An 18450-nucleotide genomic window follows, 5' to 3' on the forward strand; every position below is an offset into this window, starting at 1 on the left:
GGAGAAATAAACCCACGTTTCCAGGTTTTGAAGGAGAAAGATTGAAGTAATCGTTCTCAACTGCACTTTCCTATCCATCCCCATTCACAATTCCACTTACACGAAATAATATGTAAATGGTGCCTCTCTCACCAAACAAAAATTTCTGCTAAGATTAATGGGGAACTGAGTGGAAACACTGTTTTGTGTTGAGATGAGATCATGCAAATGTGCTGTGGTGAAAAATTTAGCAGCCTTTCCTTCCACAGTCAGATATTTTACTTCTGCCCTGCTCATTCCTGTCTAATTTCAACTGAAGAATACACTCTGGTCACATATAGGGTAGTGAGTAAAAGGAGAAAATTATGAGAATAAACACTCTTGTTTTTCCAGGTTTCCCTGTGCTATGTGGAGTTGTAGTTGATTATGCATTTTTGTAAATTCATGCCTGCCTTAATGTGAGTCCCAAAACCCCTTTTACAAGGTACTTTTTTTTTTTTAACAAGGTACTTTTAACACAGGAAGTAGAAGATATCTTCAAGTAGTCTCATATTTCTTTTCTGATATTTCACTGAGATTGGGAATGAAAAGATTGTTTTCTAGGCATGATCTAAGAAGTACATGACGTTCCTTTAAGTTCGTTGTTGTTATGACAAACACTTTTCTACTTTCCTTTCACCTATTATTATTTTTTTAGATGTTATTTGCACTTGGCACCAAAATAGGCTCTGTCCTTCGCACATTTTCCAGACATGGCTCCCTTCCCTGGGAGCATATATTTTAAGATGGACACATAAAGCATGGGCCACTGAATAAGAAAATTAGCATATACATTGAATAGAATGTGTATAAGAATAGTAAGTACATGTTATGATTGACTAAATTAATGTGGAGAATGAAGAGCCATATTTCTGAAGGGATAAAGACAAGAGAAGTCATTGTCAAGGATGTATAGTTAAGTGAAGGAAGTGAGAGGGCTTGACAGGCAGCGAGGGTAGAGAAGGCTGTTTGTGTGTGTGCAGAGGGCAGGACCTGGGGCCTGGCAGGGAGAGGGGTTTACTTTTCAGACACAGGATGTGGCCCCTCAGGTAAGGCTCAGGGATGCATGGCTAGTGCAGGAGGCATAACAAAAGGGCACTGGTAGAAACAGGTGCTGAGAAAAAAGGAAAAAGGGAGGGGAAAAAAAGACAAGAATTTAATTTGAACTTATATTTCATTTAGTGAGTTTCCATAATAGTCCATTTCATTTGATTTTAGAACTACGGAGAGAAAGGAAAGAAAGAAAAATTTCCATTTGTATGCAAGAATTTCTTCTGCTCATTGAACCCTGAGAAGGTCTCATGATTTGAAATGGGTTTAAAACCTTATGAAACTTGAAAATAGTCATTTGATAATTATAGAGATTTATGCGAAGAATGAAAAACAAGTTGTGGCTTTCTTCAGTAGTTGTGTTGCAAGGGCCTGTTTAGCCAGAGCAGCTCCATCCTGACCCTGCCCCCCCCCCCGCCATCTCTTGCAGAGAACTTACTTAAAAAAACTAGTCCTGGAAACCAGTCCCAGGTAACAAAGCCCAAATACAAGGGCGGGTCAGACCAGGTGGAGGTATTCAATCAGTGAGGGTGCATTGTTTTCATAAATTTCACAAATTGTTCAACAATTTCACAAATTGTTTTCATAACTTTAGATTTTATTCCTTATTTCAGGTCAAAACTTTGAGTTATAGAGGGGATGAGCAGTAACTTTCCCTCTACCCTTCTAGGTTCTTGGCTGAGATCCCCTTGTAATAAAACACAGACTAACAGGAGAAAAACGAACAAACATTTAATAACATGTGTACCTTCTATATACATCTAGGAAAAGTAACTTCCCAAAATGGCCCAAGCTACCATCTTAAATATCATCTTCAGCTAAAAACAAAGGAAAGAGGTTGGAGGTGTGGTGAGAGGGGGAGCCAGGCTTGTAAGTTTTCAGGCAAAGCTGAGTAAGTAAGGAATGGCTGCAGATTTATATTAGTACCTTCTCCATTGATGTGTTTTGACATTTAGTTATCCTTCTCTTCAGAGAAGACATACCCTGTACAGGAGTGGGAGTCTCCCCGAAAAGTGGACGTTTCCTTTACAAATGTAGATTTCTTTCAGTCCAAGATAATTATTATGCCAAAGAGGCATATTTTTGGCATGGCATATTCTACTCCCCTTAAGCTTCTTATTTCTAATATTAAGATTCAAACCAGTGAAGTGAAGAGTTCGATAGTAGTGTTATTAACCTGAGAAGCCTGGGCTTGGGAGTAACAGTTTCTGTGCATCAATGAAAACTTGTTTCTAAACTGCCCATTTTTAGTGTTTGGGTTGGTCATATCTTTTGAGGTTTCATGTTGTCTGCTTCTTCAAATGACCTCTTCTCAGTGGGTGTAGGAAGATGGAAATTAAGAGCTTTCTTTTTTTTCCTTTAGGCTTGGCAACCACAATTCCTATAAATGACAGGTGCCACCCTAGGAAAACCCAGTGGAATATTCATCCTTCTGCCTAAGTGGATTTGGTTATCATATGATGGAGAGAATCTAGGACCTTCTATGATAGACATTATTATCTGAGGCATCGTCTACTTTCTGTATAGTACTATAATTCTTGCTGAGCACAGGAGGAAACTGTCTGGTCTGCTCACTTTCCAGTTGTAAATGTGGGCAGTGTGTGTGTAATTTTATTCCCTCAACAGTTGTCCAAATGCTTTAAACACTGATGGGCTTTCCAAGCCTCTGTAGCCCATTTAGTAATGCATGTCTGTGTCCTTTCCGCTAATGCCTCTGACCTTGCATTTTGCTTAAATCAACTGAGATATAAATGTGAGGCACAACTCAAGGTTTTTAAGTGTTTCAGAATGAAGCATTTGGGATGCTCTGATTTACAAATATGACTTTGCAAATATCTGCAAACATTTTAATCCTAAAATCTGGTCGGGTTCACCCCAGCAATGGTGAATGCAGAGCCAAAAGCAGAATCTATAACATCAGATTCAAGTGCCGATTGGACCTAGGCTTCTGATTAGTCCTCTCAAATCCACATGCTGAAGAATATTACCTCTAGAAATTGAGCATTTTTATTTTATTTTAATTTAAGATTTTATTTATTTATTTGACAGACAGAGATTACAAGTAGGCAGAGAGGCAGATAGAGAGGAGGAGGCAGGCTCCCTACTGAGCAGAGAGGCCAAGGGGTGGGTGGGGGCTCCATCCCAGGACCCATTGATCATGATCTGAGCGGAAGGCAGAGGCTTTAACCCCCTGAGCCACCCAGGCACCCTGAACATTTTTATTTTAAAGATAACTTAGAAATCAGATCACCATATTAATACAGCATAGCCCATCACATAAATGTTTTTCTCTTGTCATACTGGCTGTGCTTTTTTTGTGAGAGAAGCTATTTTGCAAAAACACTTCTTGTGTTTGGTGATTACTGGGAGAGAAAAAATCTTAAAAAGATATTCATGCTTCCCAACAATACAGGAAAAAAGTCAAAGAGAGAGAAAAGGGAAGACAAGTTAAAAAAAAAAAAAAAAAAAAAAAGAGGAAATTTTAGTACCACAAGCAATAATCCAGGGAGTACTGGAAAACACATGATTCTTTGTCATTGAAAAATTGCCAAATACTTATGAAATCCAGCTAGTTGCCTTAACACTTGTCATGTCGTTCATCTGAAAAGAACCAGTTTATTAGATCTTTATTTTGATAGGTAGATCTAAAAATTTGATCAACTGCATTTATAGTCTATCCTAATCCAAGAAATGCTTTTACTATTTTAACTGTAGATGGTTATTTGTTTTAGGAAGCACTAAGAAGCCTAGGATGTAATTAGAACATTCAAATTCTGTCTGACTCCCCATAAGTCTAGACAGAAGGAGCACCTGTTGGGATGTTCTAGGCCAAACATGCCACAGATATCTCTTCCATGACCAGAAAGCTCTCCACACAGTTTGGGCATGAGGACAAGGATGGATTTGCACAGGGTGATCGCTGAGCAGCTGTTAGCATTCACTACCACTACAGTAAAGGATGATTTTGCCTAGTACCTTTTATTGTAGCTGATTCAGATTCACAGTTATATTGTTTTGATTTTAGCACTAGATATTAATTCAGGAATCTGAAATCACAGTAAATGTCAATTTGAACTTTGAAGATAAAAAGTAGAGTTAAAATGGAGCTATAGAATTTATGGTGGAAGCATAATGCATCCCTCTGGGATTCCATGGTTTTCAACGCTGTGAATGTTACGTCTACTTGCAAGCTTAGTGCTGGCGTTTATAGAAGAAATGCATCCACGCTTGAAGAAGGACTTCTTTGCTTAAGTAAGATAATGATGCTTAATATTTCTAGATGCCATAGAAATTATATAACATTGAATTGTAACCTCAGAACATTTGTGTTTTGCATTGCAACTATTATTAACCTCATTTTACAGACAAGAAAAATAAAGATCAGAATACTAGAATCGCTTAAGATCACAAAGAGCAGGGGTGCCTGGGTGGCTCCTGCCTTTGGCTCAGGTTGTGATCCCGGAGTCCTGGGATAGAGTCCCCTGTCCCATGTCTGGCTCTGCGGGGAGTCTGCTTCTCCCTCTGACCTTTTCCCCTCTCATGCTCTCTCTCACTCTCTCTCAAATAAACAAATACAATCTTTTAAAAAAATCACAAATAGCAGAGCACAATAGAAACTAGGTATTTTGAGTCCCAGTCCAGCATGCTATCCACTTTACCAGTGCTTCTAGGATCTCTTGGGTCTGATAGCATGTTGGAAATCTTATGAAAAGTATAAACAATCTCTCCAGCAAAACATACAAATGCACATAGGCATACAATTTTGAATCTTGGTTATTTGTTATTGAACCAGGACAGTGGAGTCCATATAGCATGGGAAACTGAGGGAGAATACTGAAATGATCTAGTTATTTAGAGCACTAGAGATCTATTGGCTCTTGCCTCCGTAGTCAGGTGAAGTATGAGTATATATACATATGTCTGTGTGTATGTGTGTGTGTGTGTGTGTGTATGCATTTATACATATAAACACCATCCTTTGAATACTGAAAAACCCCAAATAATCATCTGCCTATGACTCAAACAGAAAGGCAGTTTCCTTGTTTTTTAGAGGCATGTGAGCTATCAGTTTCTTATGTTTTATTTCATAAAAGATCTAAGGTGTATAGTGTAGGAAAGGAATACAAATTTTTTCCAATACCCTCTTATGTTCTGTACCTGGGGGCATGCAAATTAGACTAACAAAAGATAGATTAACAAGAGAGGAACAAGTTTATGAGCTCCTGTAGCATACATGCACATGAGAGAAATTCAGTGATGAGTAACTCAAAAGGGTGGTTAGGACTTGCACTTATACAGCATCTTAATGAAGAATGATAAACTTGTAGAAAAGTAACATGGATAGGGGCATAGGTTTTAGGCTTCCAAGTGCATCAGACTGGGGGCAGTTGAATACCTTGGGGGAATCCAAGGAAGTCAGGATTGTTTGTGCAGGTTCATCTCACTGCTGACTTTCTGTCTTAATGCTGTAAAATTTTCTCAGAAGTATCTGCTTTTAGTCAGAGAAGGGAAGCTCCAGGAAGGCTTTTTTTCTGCATCTCTTGGATCTCAATTGCTGTTAGCTCAAGGTAATCCTTATGTCAAAGGGGCATATTTTGATCTCTATAGTATTCATAGAATAGGACTTGACTTAATAGAATCTGGATCCTAATAGCTTTGGTCGCAATCTAGTTTTGAAGTGTGTGCATGGTTGTTTGGTTAAACAGGGTTAATACATAATTTTTTAGTAGAGTTTAATAGTTTGGGGTGCCTTGTTTTCCTATTTCTTAGATATAATTCCCTACCTGTTAGTGCCTGTCAAAGGGGCAGGCCTACAAGTCCATGTTCCTACCAGGTGACCCCACCTCAGCCACAAGCTGATTGTAGGAAGGGTGTATATTTGACCCAGTGTCAACCATCTCTTACTTCTTATTCTCTCATCTCCCCCCATTCAATGATATCCTACCCTGTGGATTCTCTTTTCTCTATATCTATATGTTTTCTCTTTCCCATTGCTAATGGATTGATTTATGCTCTCGTTACTTCTTGCTTGAGTTATTTCTGGCTTCTCAACTGGTCTCAAGCTAATTTTCCTATGGCACTCTTTTAATTATGTCATTTGTTCTCTCAGAATACCTCTATGACTTGCCTATTGTCAACTGAATTTAGCTTCTAATCTGTTCTCCCATCACTTTGCCATGTGTGCACTCCTTTATTCATAATGGGGGATTTGCTGTAGCTCAGAATGAGCTCTTACATTTCCACATATTCCTTCCTAACCCCTCTCTCCCCATTTATGCCTCTCCCCGTCTGTTCCCTCCGGTGCGCCCCTCCCTATGTGGCTCACTCCCCAGGCACTTTTTGAGAACGGTGACCATTTTCCTAGGGAAATGAACATGAATGGAAGGTAAAAAGGTAAGAGTAGGGCCACATTTTGAAGTGAGAATATCTGATATCATACATACACTGATCACACCCTGCAGTCTCTCTGCACTCACCCTTCCTCTCCTCTGGCCTGAATCTTGCCCCATTGTTGCTGCCTTACAGGTAGTAGCTGAGTTCAATCATCTATGACTTCTTGGCTTCATAGGTCAGATTAATTGTGCTTTTTATCTCTTCCTTTTCAAACAGCAGCTGCATCTTTCCATATCTGGATTTGTTTGGAGTCAAGCTTTAACCGACTCCCAAAAGATAAGGTCTATAAACACATAGAGAATAGTAAATATTTACGTGTTTTAATGCCTTTTGCCACTCCTTTTTTACAGGATGTCAGTGGTGAAACTGTGTAGATTGCAAATAGACTGTCAGTGTAAACAGACTATAAATATTTCTGGGAAAATGAATAACAGTACGAACTGAAGACCACAAAATTCCCAACAAATAAACCCAGCAATGCCACTCGGCTAAATCACTAGTTTTCATATTTCAGCAGTTTGTAATGGGAAACTCCCCTGTCATATCCCACGGAACTGACTTCGAATATAGAACAGGGTCATGTGTCTGGGAAGGTTAACCAATTCCAATACTGTTTAACATGTTCTTTTTTGTTGTTGCGAACAATGCAGTTCTTAAGCAATCTAATTAATGCATACACTGACAAACAAATCCAACAAAAGAGGCACTTAGAGGCAGTGTTCATTGAATACTGGAATTTTGAAAGAAAAAAATCTATTAGGTCATGTTCAGCATTTACTTCTGCCAAAGAAGGATTGTTCTTTCAAGTTTATTTTTCCAGCTTTCAATTCTATTCCACTTAAATACCTCGACAACCAGGACTTTTCAAATCTTCTGTGGACAGTTCTCCCGCCTAGTGTATTCGCTGTGTAAAGTTTCCTGATAATTAACTTATTTCTTTTTCCTTTTGGTTATACTCATCCACCATTTATGCTTGGCTCTGCTGACTCATTTGCCACGAGTCTTTATGCTTTTTAAAAAAATATCATATAACATTATGTATGCTTTCATTGCTTGGTTTTAAGATACAACGTCATTTTTTAAAAAAGATTTATGCATTTGAGAGAGAGAGAGAGTGTGAGTGAGTGCACCTGGTGGGGAGGGAGGGGCAGAGCCTGATGTTGGGCTTGATCTCATGACCCTGAGATCATGACCTGAGCCAAAACAGAGTTGGACGCCCAACTGACTAAGCCACCCACGTGCCCCATAAAGTCCAATGTTATTAACTAAACTGGCATTTCTTTTCAGTAACTTTAGTTAGGAATGTCATTCATTCCGTGAATATGTAGATAAAGGGCGTCAGTGAGTTTTATGTGCGTTAATAATTTCATGCCTCTTAACATTAACGTCATCAGTGTGGGTTAACCAGGCTCCTTCTTTCCTCTTGACCAATGTTCCGAGAACATTATTTACAGTAACCCATTAGTCTACCACTTTCTGTTAAAAGACAACATAGAAACTGGGATTGAGGGGTCATTTGCAACTATATGAACTTAATTATATAAGATAATTTTTAGTATGAAATTATGAGTTATTACTAACCCACTTATTTTTTAAAATAAATAAAATAATTAATGTTTAAAACATTATTTGTAGCCACCTGGGTGGCTCAGTGGGTTAAGTCTCTGCCTTCAGCTCAGGTCATGATCCCAGGGTTCTAGGATAAATAAAAAATAAATAAATACATAAAATATTATTTGTAATATTTAATATTTGAAATAATAGAGCTTAGAGATCATTCTTTGTCTATAGGATCACACAATTGGTATCTTAAATTCAAGTAAAATTTATTACATATGGTAACTGATATATAATCTTACATTTATTTCTTATTTATCTATTTAGTTGACAACATATATGAACAAGAGCAAAAAAAAAATTTTTTTTTAAGATTTTATGTGTTTATTTGACAGAGAGGGATCACAAGTAGGCAGAGAGGCAGGCAGCGAGAGGGTGGGAAGTAGGCTCCCCGCTGGGCAGAGATCCCGATGTGGGGCTCGATCCCAGGACCCTGAGATCATGACCCGAGTCAAAGGCAGAGGCTTTAACCCACTGAGCCACCCAGGAGCCCCAACAGCAAAAATTTTTAAAAAAGAATTGATATCCTTTCAACCCTATATTAGTTTAATTTTACTTAAACTATCTATTTAAATGATCTATTTAAGCTAAGTTAAACTGTATAAACTGCTTTAGGATTGAAATATTTGGTTAATATGTTAATATATTTATATGATATATTTTAGGACTTATGTGATTCACTAGCTTAATTGAGAGCCTTAATTAATTTTGGTATAACAAGGAAAATAAGAATTCTGTCTTTTCTACTGAGGAAACATTTTCCAGTGAACACAGAGAAAAAACATGATCTTATTTTTAAAGTAATTTGATGATACATCCTTTGGGATAAATATAATAAAAATGTTTTACTAAATGATGGATCATTATATTATTTTAAAAGTAAGATGAGGGGTGCTGTGTGGCTCAGTTGGTTAAATGTTTGACTCTTGATTTCGGCTTGGGCCATGATCTTGAGGTTGTGGGTCAAGACTCGGGCTTCATGCTCAGTACAGAGTCTGCCCAAGATTCTCTCCCTCTCCCTCTACCCTTACCTTCCCCACTACATGCGTGCTTCCTCCCTTTCTCTCTCAAAATAAATAAGTAAATAAATAAATAAAAGTAAGATCATACTTTTCTTCTCTGTTTGCTGGAAAATTTATTTTATTTTATTTACATTCAGCTAATTAACATGGAGTATATTATTCATTTCAGAGGTGGAGTTTAGTGATTCATCAGTTGCATATAACACCCAGTGCTTCTTACCTCATGTGCCCGCATGAGATAGATTTAATGGTTCAACATCATTATTAATATTTAGTTTAATTGGAAATGCCTTGTATTTCCTTGTAAACATTGTGAAATGATGTATGAACAAGAGTATTTATTGCAGCAATGTTTGTAATAACTAAAGATTAGAACTCACCCACATATTGATCAGGTGTAAAAAAGAATAAGGTTAAAAAAAAAATCAGTGGAGAGAAGAATAAGCAGGCTCTATATATATACAAGAGGAAAAGCTCCATGAGACTTTTCACTGTACATGTTTACGTATTTGATTTTTGACATGAGTTTATTATATTCAAAATAGAAATGAAAAAAAAGAAATGGAAATGCCTTGTAGTGGACTTAACTTGACTCAAAAGCCATTCTCAAGAAAATCTGAAATTTTGGGAAATTCAGAAATACTGGGTAATTCAGCATAATTCAGTTAAGACCAAGGATATATATCTTGACAAAATTTCAAAACTTGTATTTAATTTTAACTAACTGAAAATGCTTTATTGAGAAGGCAGGTTAAATACAGCGTGCACACCCGATTTTACAGGACCTGTTATATCAAGAGTATGCAAAGTTTTTCAAACCTAAAATTTGTGTAATAGGGACAAGCAAACAATGATTGATTTGAGTTTCATTTGATTAAATACTTACATAACTCTTATTAAGGCTATTAGGCTTTGTACTAGGTTAATGGGCAAATGGAGATAATTCGAGCATTATGTTTACTCTTGAGAAATAACTATGCAGGGAGAGAAATGTATAAAAACAAATGCAATAAAGAATAATGGTTGCCACAAAGAAGTCTGCAAAAGGTACATACGTGCTTAACAAAGATGAGTCAGAGGAATCAGGGAAGGCTGTCCAATGGAGAGGAGGTTTGAGCAGAACCACGCAAGAAGGCTAGATGGACAAGGAAGGGAGCGCATCTCAGGCCAATACACGTTCCACTTGTACCCAACCCCAGCCTTCCGGAAGTGGATTCAACCACGATTGACTTACCATAGAAGAATGTGAGGAAACATATGTCCAGCCTCCTGCCAGATCACTGGTAAACACAGAGAGCCCTGAGGACATCCTCCAACACCCTCCAGGGAACAAACTGTTGGAACTCATAACATTGGCAACCTGGCCACTAGTGACATGTGTCCTGTTACGCCTTTTTCACAGCGCCCACATCCACCTTCACTCGTTCTTGGTGCTCTTTGTTTTCTGTCTTGACTCAAGCCTCACTGGACCCTCCCACCCAAATTTGTTCATAATACCCTTTGCAGCTCAATATTAGTTGCAATCACCTTCCCTAAATATATCCTGCTCCTCCTGGCCTTAGGTAAGATCACTTGCCTACCAATCTCTAGTGGATGTTGCCCAATTTCTCTACCTTCTGCTCTCAGAATTAGAGGGGTGCTGATCTCCTTTCCTGTGCCCAATACTGTTTCCATGTCAGGCTCCCCCTGTAAAACCTTTCTCTGCTACTCACACCATCAGTCTGTGATACCCGATCTCTTCCCTGTAACTATCACTGAAAGACAGCCTGGTCAATTTGCCCCCGTTGCTCACTGAAGATTTTAGCCTTGGTTCCTGCTTCTCTCTTACAACTACTTTAATTTCTCATCTCCTTGAACTTGCTACATTCCCCAGATGCCACCCCCACCTATGGCCATACCCTGGACTTTTGAATCACACTAAATTACAGTCCTGTGGGTTATTTTTGTCCAAGATATATCTGACATTTTTACAAATCTCTCCATTTGAGCTGCCGTGGGCCCAGTGCGAGCCACTGTCTTCTCTTCACTGAGTATGTTTCTCGCACACCTCCATCTCCCACCCCTGATCTGTTCTCCATAGAGTGGAGTAATGGCATCACTCATCTGCTTGGAAGAATTCCTGAGCCCCTGCCTTATGCTTTGGATAAAACTCAAGGTTTCTGCTGTGCTTTAGAAGTCCCAGAGGAATTTAGCTCCTCTCTTTTTGTAGCCTCACCTTGTTACCGTTGTGACAACCTCCTGTCATCCCCCCAAATTTCTCTTCGAGGCCTTTGCCCTTGCTAATGCCCCCACTCAGAAGGTTCTCCTCCTGCTCCTCATCTAGCTAGCATCTTATTGCTCTGCCAGCCTCAGACTGAATGTTGCTACCTCAGAGACCCTCAGGACCCCCTGTGATTCCCAGTCTTTCAGAGCACTAACTGCAATCTACAATTCTCATTGGCATGATTAGCATTGTGGTTTTGGGATTGATGTCTGACTCTCCCTCTAGATCATACATTTCTTGATCATACATATTGCTTTTTACTACCATTCAACTCTACGTATTCTGCTTCCTGGCCCATTATACGTGGTTGGTGAGTGTGGTAGGCTGCAGAATGGCCCCTCAAAGATGTTCATGCCTGAATCCCCAGAAACTTCTCATTATAAAGGAGATTTTGCAGATGTGAATAAGTTACAGGTCTCGAGATGAGGAGGTTATCCTTAATTATCTGGGTGGGACCAGTGTAATCACAATGGGTCTTTACAAGAGGGAGCAGGATGGTCATGGTCAGAGGGAGATATGGTAATAGAAGCAGAGGGGTGTGTGGGGTGGGATGGGGAGGAGAGAGGGGGGGAGTTAGATTTGCATATGCTTCACTGCTTGCTTTGAAGATGGAGGAGGAAGGGGCCATGAACCAAGGAAAGGAAGTGGCTTCTATGGCTTCTCGAGGCTGGAAAGAGCCGGGAAATAGATTCTCACCCTACATCTTCCCAAAGGAATGCAGCCCTGCTAACACCTTGACCTAGAACTTGTGACCTCTGAAACTGTAAGATAATAAATTTCTCTTAAGCCACAAAATTTGCAGTAATTTGTTACGCAACAATAGGAAATTTATACAGATTTTGGTACCTAAAAGTGGGGTGCTGCTATAACCAATATCTAAAAATGTGGATGAGGTTTTGAATTGACCATTGGGCACAGAACAGAAAAACTTTGAGGAGCATGATGGGGGGATAAAAAGGCCTAGATTGCCTTGAAATGGATTGCAAATTAAAAGTGCTGCTGCTAACACATAGAAGGAAGTGAGGGCCATGGTAGAGAAAGTACAGAGGATCTTACAGAATATCTAAAAAGTCATGGACTATTGGTAGAAACATGGATATTAAAGCATTCATTGCTGATGAGGGCTCAGAAAACCTTGAGGAACATGTTCATGGAAACCAGAGGAAAGGGGACCCTTGTTATATCATGGAAGAAAGCTTAATGGAATCATGTATTACAGTTATGTGGAAAGCAGAACTTGTATGTGGTGAAGTTGGAAATGTAGTTGAGATTTTCCAAGCAAAATATTGACTTTTCCTCTTTTTTAAGATTTTATTTCTTTGAGAGAGTGAGCACGTGTGCACATGAGCAGGGGGAGGGGCATAGGGAGAAGCAGACCCCCCCACTGAGCAGGAAGCCCGATGCAAGCCTCTATCCTGGAACTCCAGGATCATGACCTGAGCCAAAGGCAGACACTTAACCGATGAAGCCATCTGGGTCCCCCCCCAAATACTGGCTTTTAAGCAATATATTTACCTCCTTGTTACCTCAGATACTGTAAAGCATTTATTGAACAAATAATTTAAGAGGGCCCACCATATAAGCATCAGGCACTGCTGAAGGTCTTGAAGCCATGAGGATAAAGAGTTGGCAAAGTCACTGCCCTCGTGGTCCTTGCAGGGAAAGTCATGTGCAGTGGTAGTTATAGACTGGGGCCGCACTACCCGTGGGGACTAGATTTGCTCTTGAATGACCTTTGTCGGGTTATTTATGCCTCAGCTTCTCCATTTAAAAAATGGTGGTAATAACAGTACCTACCTCATAGAGATGCTGTGAGGATTATATAAAATAACAAGTGTAAGTGCCTGATCCAAAATGAGTTTTACTTAAATATCACACTGTACCTTCATAGAGTGCCCAATACTTCAGTTAGTGGTGTCACAGGAAGAAAATAGGATGAAATTATGTTAAAGTGACAGAGAGGAGGGGAAGCTGGGACTAATTCCTACTGGCTGGTCAGGGGGAATCTTCCCAGAGAAGGTGAACTCTGATCCAAGAACTGAGTACCACACAAACACACACACACACACACACAAACTATAAGGTGATCTTGAGGTAGAGTGTCCCATAGAGGGACTAACAAATGACACTTACTGGGTTCTTAGACTTCTCTATTAGTTTGATATTAGACCTCCATGATGGATCCTCTAATTTTTTTAAAGTTTTATTTATTTATTTGTGAGAAAGAGAGAGAGAAATCACAAGCTGGGGAGGAGGGGCAGAGGGAGAGGGAGTCTTAAGCAGACTCCTAGCTGAGCACAGAGCCTAATGTGGGGCTTGATCTCACCACCCTGAGATCATGACCTGAGCTGAAACCAGGAGTCAGATGCTTAACTGACTGCACCATGGAGGCCCCAGTGCTGATAGGTACCTCCCCATTCCAAACAGACATGTTGGGTATATGCAAAGAATCTTCTAAACAATAGAAAAACCAATTCTACAATCTTTAGTTCCTTACTTGTCTCTAATTTATATTTAAAAGAAGTTTGGGGGTGTCTGTGTGGCTCAGTTGTTAGGTGGCTACCTTAGGCTCTGGTCATGATCCCAGGGTCCTGGGATCAAGCCCCACATTGGCCTCCCTGCTCAGTAGGAAGCCTGCTTCTCCTACCACTCCCCCTGCTTGTGTTCCCTCTCTCACTGTCTCTTTCTCTGTGATAAATAAATAAAATCTTTAAAAAACAATAAATAAAAAGTCTGGAGAGGAGTACCTGGGTGGCCCAGTCAGGTAAGTGTCTGCCTTCCCTTCAAGACATGATCCCAGACGTCCTGGGATCCAGCCCCGAATCAGGCTCCCTGCTCAGCAGGGAGACACCTTCTCCCTCTGCCTCTGCCTCCTCTCCTCTCTCTCTCTCTCTCTCCCCCCACCCCCAGTCTCATTCTCTCTCTCTCTCCCTTAAATAAATAAAATCTTTTAAAAAGTGGGCAAAAGAAGTCTGGAGATTGAGCAGGCAAGGAAGAAGAGTATTAGCTGGGAAAAAAACTCTGTTACCCAAGCAAGTGTGCTTGCCATTTCCCCTTCTCTACCCCAGAGGAGGGAGGGGTGGTTTTTCCATCTCTCCAACACGATACTCTCCAAACACTTTGTGAGGAGATTCGTAGGTTCCTTTGCCCTAAGGGTCTGGAGGGGAGCCTGGAGACTCTTGAGAGCCCTGGATTTGTGTTCCCTGGCCTGTTGGTGTCGAGGGAAATACCAGCCTCTGACTCTCCCCTGGGACAGTCCAGGCTGGCTGATGTTGCTTATGACAGAGAGTCAAGTAAGGATTTGCCATGGGGCGCCTGGGTGGCTCAGAGGGTTAAACCTCTGCCTTCAGCTCAGGTCAGGATCTCAGGGTCCTGGGATCGAGCCCCACATCGGGCTCTCTGCTCAGCAGGGAGTCTGTTTCCTCCTCTCTCTCTCTCTGCCTGCCTCTCTGCCTACTTGTGATCTCTCTCTGTCAAATAAATAAATAAAATCTTAAAAAGAGAGAGAGAGAGAGATCTAAAAGTGACTGGAAACAACTGAGTCAACCTGATCTCCTCATTAGGGAGGTAGATTCAAAAGTGGGTTTGAAGGGCAGGCATGAGAGAAAAATAAAACCCTCCCTCATTGCGCTCTGTTAATGCTGTTCAGTAAATGGTTGTACTGATTTTCATCAAAACTCCCTGCTCCTGCCACATCTTTTAAAATCCCTGGTGCCTCTCTTCTGGGTGTTTCTGAGATTCTCTGAGAGAAATCAGCTTTTCAGCCGCATCTCCTTCATTGAGCATTGTGGTTCAAGTTTCTACACAATTAGTTATTTGTCTACGATCACCTTAAAAAATATTGCTGTATCGAGGAGTTTCTGGAAAGATGTGGAGAAGGTGCATTTGTTCAGTCTACCACGCTTAATTGGAATCCCAGGCAAATATTTTAAGGAGAAATGGTAACATTTTCGGTGATTTCAGTACTGATACTTATTTGTCTGTATAGATCACCTTGAACTCTCTTCTTTTTTCCCCTACAGTGGGATTTTTGGTCATTTTGTCATCATCAAAGAGCTGAAATTTAACTCAAAATGAATGCCTGTTGTTTCAGAGAAGAATTTTAACAAGAGGGTGAAGATTATAACTTAGATTTGAAATGGATGGGGTTTGGAAACTGCATATGGGTTTTGATTTTTCTGTCTCCCATTTTATAGATGAGTGAAAAGTTTTTGTTTATATGTGTAACTATATATATTTTATATACATTGTATTTATATATTTGGACTCTTGGACACTTGTGTCTAGCTTCCTCTGACCTTCGTCCCATGGGCCTTTTCCCTTTGCTGATTTTGCTGTGTGTTCTTGTTTATCCTGTAATAATTCTGAGCTGTGAGCACGGAGTCCTGTGAGTCAGCAGGTCACCAAACCTCTTCCAATTTTCTCCTCCATAAAATAGGATTTATAGTTATCCTATCTTACCTTATAGTGTTGTGAGTATAAAATGTGTGTGGAACTAAGGGTCTGATGGAAGATACATCTGATAGAGGGTGGTTGTTATTACGAAGTGTGTAACCATTCGTTAAAGAGCATCTTGTGTTTGTTGGTGTACGCTCATGCCTTTTTGTCAGGTGACAATGACCTACAAATGAATTAACTCTCAAATCTTTGATGACTCATTCGATGGGAACAACAGGTTCACAAGCCAGTTTATAAGGATTGCTGCTTCTTTCACTAAAATGTGTGTGTGTGTTCACTACCTCACAAGTATTAAATAATTTGGAACTTATTTTATGCTCTGAATGTATCCCCCCCCAAAAAAAGGTCACATGCTGAATGTCACCCCCAAAGGGTATGGTATTAGGAAGTGGGGCTTTTGGGAAATGACTAATTCTTCATGACTAGGATTAATGCCTTACCAAAGAGGCTGTAGACAGATCCCTTGCCCCTTCCACCACGTGAGGACACTGAGAAGTCTGTAACACAGAAGAGGGCCCTCACCAGCCAGGATGACACTGTGCTTCTGGATTTCCAGACTCGAGAACTGTGCAAAAGAAATTTCTGTTGTTTATAAGCTCTCGGTCTGTGTATTCTGTTCCAGCAGCCCAGATAGACTAAGACACTTTTCCCTTGTTTTCCACCCTCTTCTCTTCATGTTTTCCTGTGATGTGTCCCTGGCAGTCTGCACAGTAAACACACATTCATGGCAGAAGGTTACGAAGTGGGGAAAGCGCATGGAGTGGATTTTGACAGAAACTCTGGAGGTTCTCAAGTTGTGACTAATAGGAACTATTAAAACAAAATGTACCAAAGATATAGCATAAATCCACTCCTTCTACAATTATATTTCTCTTTATTTTAAATATTTTATTTATTTACTTAGAGAGAGAGAGAAAGAGCATGAGTTGGGGGAGAAGCAGAGGCAGAGGGAGAAGCAGGCTTCTGGTTGAGCAGGGAGTCTGATGCAGGACTCGATCCCAGGACCCTGGGATCATGACCTGAGCTGAAGGCAGATGCTTAACCCACTGGGTCACCCAGGTGCCTCTGTAGTTGTATTTCTTACAGAGTCTGTCCATTGGCTGTGTTGAGGTGGAGGGAATGCTACTGAATATCTCATTAAATGGACCGAAGATCTGTCAGGGAGGTGATAGCTCTTCGGATCAAGAAAGCAAAGCACTGAGAAGGCTTCGAGGCTGGGATGGAACATGCCTCAATGCCACAAGGACCATATTGCGTGGCAGCTGACAGAGAGTACAAATTAGACTCCAGGCAGAATCCCAGAGGCAACTGGCTCTGTGGCTCCAGATTTAGAACAGCCTCATACTCAAGGAGTCCTTCGTCCGTGAGAACTGTGCATTCGTGCCTGTGTATGTAAACACCATGAGGGGAGACTGAAGGCTTCATAGTGAAACCTGGCCTGCCCCCCTTGTCTGCCAGCCATTGGGGCAGTGCCCAGAATCGCCCCGTTCACTGTCTGCCCTTTTCTTTTTTTTCCATGTCAGGCCCCAGAGGGCTGGAATATGCTCCAGAAGGGCACCTTTCTTCCAGTTCCTCCTGCTCCCACCTGTGTCATACCTTCTCAGGAGGATGATAGCGCCTCTGACTTCTTGAATCCAGTGCCTTAAAAAGACTCCCCATTGCCCGTAGAATAAACTGTTGGCATAGATGTTCCTTAATAATCCTAACACGACCTGCCCCAAATAATTCTCATTAATCTTTCTTATCTTCTACGTCACGCAGTTTCCTGTGACTAAACCATACTTCCTCTCCTCTGTACAGCTGTCTGCTTTAAAGAGCTGTGTGGTGATGCTGCACTGCAAACGTAGACCTGTTATAGGCTATTTTATTTGGTCAGAAATAATTTATGACCAATAGGCTATTATTCTGATGTTTTGAAGTAGCTGGAATCACCACAGCAAAAAACACCAGGTAAACATAAAACACACAAATGCTAACACTTTTAAAACTGCCTATTTTTTATGACAGAAGATAGATTGGTAGAGAGAAGTGCAGTTCTTTACTGTTGAGCCTGTTTTTACACAACAGGTGATTGCAGCATTTAAAGTCATAACTTCTGCTTTTACTTTCATTCAAATGCACAAGCTGAATTGCTATTTAAAAGCCATCTGTGGTGGGATGCCTGCATGGCTCAGTTGGTTAAGCCTCTGCCTTCAGCTCAGGTCATGATCCCAGGATCCTAGGATTGAGTCCCACATCCGGCTCCTTGCTCAGTGGGGAACCTGCTTCTATCTTTGCCTCTGCTTGCCCCTCTGCCTGCTTGTTCTCTCTTTCTCTCTCTCTCTGACAAACAAATAAATAAAATCTTAAAAAAAAAAAAAAGAATAAAAGCCATCTGTGGCAAAACATTTGCATATTAGAAGCCTTAGAATATGTCTCTTTTGTAAACTGAGAATGTCATATATTGGGCTTATTACTTATACTGGGGAGAAAAATGTTTGCCATCATCATTAGTGAGAAAGAGCTTCCATACCAATTTTTTTAAGTAGAGACTTTTTTGAGGAGGTGAGTTTTAAGTCACTTGAGGACTATACCAGATCCAAACAGTAAAGGATTTCCAGTAGAAGATTACTCCAGTAATCTGAAGAA

At 40.4% G+C, this 18450-nt stretch overlaps 2 protein-coding genes across 3 annotated transcripts in view; one reads left to right on the forward strand and one right to left on the reverse strand.

The window, feature by feature from the left end:
- IRAG2 (inositol 1,4,5-triphosphate receptor associated 2) overlaps window positions 1–1580 on the reverse strand; it is a 185810-nt gene extending 184230 nt beyond the window's left edge. The window contains exon 1 of the mRNA XM_082738460.1: window positions 1040–1580. The gene's annotated coding sequence lies outside the window, so the exon portion shown is untranslated. The remainder of the gene's footprint in view (window positions 1–1039) is intronic.
- The window catches only part of BCAT1 (branched chain amino acid transaminase 1), a 109632-nt gene that overhangs the window by 1572 nt on the left and 89610 nt on the right, over window positions 1–18450 (forward strand). The window lies entirely within an intron of this gene.

This window comes from Mustela nivalis (genome assembly GCF_964662115.1).
Source record: "Mustela nivalis genome assembly, chromosome: 7".
Taxonomy (NCBI): Eukaryota; Metazoa; Chordata; class Mammalia; order Carnivora; family Mustelidae; genus Mustela; species Mustela nivalis.